Source organism: Sorex araneus, chromosome 2 (assembly GCF_027595985.1).
Source record: "Sorex araneus isolate mSorAra2 chromosome 2, mSorAra2.pri, whole genome shotgun sequence".
Lineage (NCBI taxonomy): Eukaryota > Metazoa > Chordata > Mammalia > Eulipotyphla > Soricidae > Sorex > Sorex araneus.
In genome coordinates, this window is record NC_073303.1 from 4,655,791 (window position 1) to 4,659,712 (window position 3,922).

The following is a 3,922-nucleotide window of genomic DNA, read 5'->3' on the forward strand; positions in this document are numbered from 1 at the left end:
CATAGAGACCATAATTAGTAAAATGACATTGTTTACTTGAGTGTTGCTATAAGTAGAGTTTAAACATTCTCTCTTCTGCTCCCATATACACACACAAAGTTAACTATATTATATATGAGGACCAGGTGTGAAATTTTTGTTCTATAAGATCATTCTGCTTTATAAAATATCAAGTTATCCTTGTGTATAGTTTCAGGATAACAATTATATTTGAAAAGTATTCAGTGCCTTAAAAATTTAAAAAATAAAAAATAGTTATCTAAACTTGCAATTACCCAATTTCACAGGCAATTTTATTTTCTGAAATTTAAACATTTTTGAACAAAATTACAACTTAGCTTTCACTTTTCCAAAAAATAAGTATTTCAGTAAGAAACTATCTTAAAATGTTATCTTAAGAGAGATCAGATGATGTTATTGAAAAATTCTAAGGGAAGAAATGTGGTAGAAAATATAATTCAGAACATTTATTGTACAAAACACAGTAACATACGTGACAAAGATATACTATTTCATAATTTTGCTAAGTGACAATGCTTTTCCCTAGATTTGTGTTACCTTGAAAAAAATGTCCTGTGCTAAAGCTTCAGAAGTTCAAGTCAAAAGCTTTACCATTGGATCACATATGTGACCCTTTAACCTTATTATTTTTGACTTTATATTAATATTTTTATTTTTATTAATTTTTTGCTTTTTGGGTCATACCCACCGATGCATAGGGGTCACTCGTGGGTGGTGCTAGGGGACCATATGGGGTGCTGGGAATTGAACCCATATCAGCCACATGTAAGCAAACCCCCTACCCTGTGTTTTATCAAATGTTTTCATGAAAAGCACTTCTGCTGTCTAAAGAGGTATCATGTCTGAGTTGTGTGTCTGTGATTTTTGTGTGTATGTCTCACAAATATCTTTTCCGTATCAAACTTAAGCTCAAGTTCTATGGTAAAACATGCAGCTGCTGAAAATTAGAAAATCATTTCACTCCCCTTTATATTGAAATTGAGACCATTACACCGTACTGGATCAGATTATTGGTACAAAGCTAAAGTGGATGCAAAATAGTCAAAACACATATTGCATGTTTGAGACTCAGGTTTAATCCCCGGCATCATCACTCTAAATCAAACGACAAAGGAGACATAATACCATAACCCACCTTGCCATGAGTTAGAGAAAATACATTTGTTTTCCTAACATAGTATCTTGTTGTACATTATTTTTGCATCACAAATTCTGTTAGAATGGACAATTTCATCACTCATAATTGATTTCTTATTGGACGTTTAAGTCAGTCTATCTTTATTTCCTTTCCCTTCCCCTCTACTATCGAAAGTATAACCCAAACCGAAAAGTTTAATAATAATTAAGAAATGGGAAATGTAGCTAATGTATTTTGAGACAAAAAGATGATAATGGAAAAATAAACAAAGTAGCAATGCAATTATTTTTCTTTTCTGTGTAACCTCACTAATTCAAGTAACTCACCTAAGAATTTACTGCAAATATGGTGAGCCAGTGATCACATTTTTTTCGATAGAATTCCCTGTGTTCATTTTCATCTTTTATTTTAACAGACCAATGGAACAGGACAATGAAACATCTGAGGGAGATTTTGTCTTGCTTGGATTCTCAGATCAGCCCCAACTGGAGCTCATCCTTTTTGTGGTGGTTTTGGTCTCCTACCTTCTGACAATAGTTGGCAACTCAGCCATCATCCTTGTGTCCCTCCTAGACCCCAAACTCCAGACACCCATGTATTTCTTCCTCACCAACCTCTCCTTAATTGACCTTTGCTTCACCACCAGCATCGTCCCTCAGTTACTGTGGAATTTGAAGGGACCATCCAAGACCATCACCTGGACTGGCTGTGCCATCCAACTCTATGTGTCCCTGTCCCTAGGTTCCACAGAATGTGTCCTCCTGACTATCATGGCATTTGACCGCTATGTAGCTGTGTGCAAACCTCTCAATTACACCACCATCATGCACCCCTCCTTCTGTAAGGCCCTAGCAGGTGTGGCATGGGTGAGTGGAGTCGGGAACACTCTCATCCAAGGCACCATCACCCTTCGGCTTCCTCGATGAGGACACCATCGTCTGCAACACTTTTTATGTGAGGTACCTGTTATGGTCAAGTTGGCTTGTGTTGACATACATGCAAATGAGGTCCAGCTTTTTGTGGCCACACTAGTTCTCATCCTTATTCCCATGTTATTGATACTATTCTCCTATGGCCTCATTGTGCAAGCAGTGGTAAAACTTAAGTCAGTCCAAGCTTGGCGCAAGGCTCTTGGGACCTGTGGCTCTCATCTGATAGTGGTGTCCTTCTTCTTTGGGACCAGCTCAGTCATATACATCAAACCACAGAAGTACTATGGCTATGTTGAGGGAAAGTATCTCACACTCTTCTATACTGTTGCGACTCCCACCCTCAACCCCCTCATATATACACTGAGGAACAAGGATGTGAAAGGAGCTCTGAGGAGATTGTTCAGAAGAGAACCCAGTGCCTAAGCAAAGGTCAGGGAAAGTGACTTTTTGTGCTAGAAGGTAATTTAAGAAGCATATCATTAAATAACTGCTACTACATATGGAAGAAACATGTTGATGATCTTTCTGTATTTACATATGATATGACTAATATTATTTGAAAAAGAAACATTTAGATTCAACTGTAGCTCAGGGTTCCATGAGTGTGAGTGAGAGAGAGTGAGAGAGAGAGAGAAAGAGAGAAACAGACAGAGAGAAAGAGATGAAGAGAGTGATGGATAGGGAAATATTTTTACATTCTCTAAGTATCTGGAGAGTTGAAGAATATACTAAGATTATTGTCTTTTACAAAGAATTTATCTTTCTAAGTAAATGGATTTTTTACTCATTTGTTTGTGATTAGTTAATTCATCTTTATTCAAATAGAAAAATTTTAAGCATATATTAATTTCAGGAAGTCATGTAGTATTGTCTTTTCTTTTACTTTTTCTTTTTATTAGTGAATCACCGTGAGGGTACAGTTACAGATTTACATATTTTTGTGCTTGTGTTTCAGTCATACATTGCTCGAGAACTCATCCCTCCACCAGTGCCCATTCTCCACCACCGATGATCCCTGTATCCCTCCCACCCCACATCCCATGCCCCCCGCCCCATCCCACTTCTGTGGCAGGGCATTCCCTTTTGTTCTCTCTCTCCTTTTGGGGGTTGTGGTTTGCAATAGGGGTATTGAGTGGCCATAGTGTTCAATCTATAGTCTAATTTCAGCACGCATCTCTCGTCCCGAGTGGGTCCTCCAACCGTACTTTACTTGGTGTTCCTTTCTCTGTCTGAGCTGTCTTTTCCCCCAGCAGGTGTGGCCGGCTTCCAAGTCATGGAGCCAACCTCCTGGTACTTATTTCTTCTATTCTTGGTTGTTAGTCTCCTATTCTGTTATTTTATATTCCACAGATGAGTGCAATCTTTCTATGTCTGTCTCTCTCTTTCTAACTCATTTCACTTAACATGATACTTTCCATGTTGATCCACTTAGAAGCAAAGTTCATGACTTCATCTTTTTTAACAGCTGCATAGTATTCCATTCTGCAGATGTACCAAAGTTTCTTTAACCAGTCACCTGTTCTCGGGCACTTGTTAATTTTTCCAGATCAGATTCTGGCTATTGTAAACAGTGCTCCAATGAACATATAAGTGCAGATGTCATTTTGACTGTACTTTTTTGCCTCTCTGGGTTATATTCCCAGAAGTGCAATTTCTGGGTCAAATCAGAGCTCAATGCCTAATTTTTTGAGAATTGTCCATATTGTTTTCCAAAAGGGCTGAACCAGTTGGCATTCCTTTCTCTCCACATCCACGCCAACACCGGTTGCTTTTGTTCTTTAGGATGTGTGCCAGTCTCTGTGGTGTGAGGTGGTATCTCATAGTTGCTTTG

General features: G+C 38.3%; 1 pseudogene; it reads left to right on the plus strand.

Annotated features, from left to right (window-relative positions):
• Positions 1-1,578: 1,578 nt before the first annotated feature.
• LOC129402559 (olfactory receptor 2G3-like) lies at positions 1,579-2,514 on the plus strand (annotated as a pseudogene).
• Positions 2,515-3,922: the final 1,408 nt, after the last annotated feature.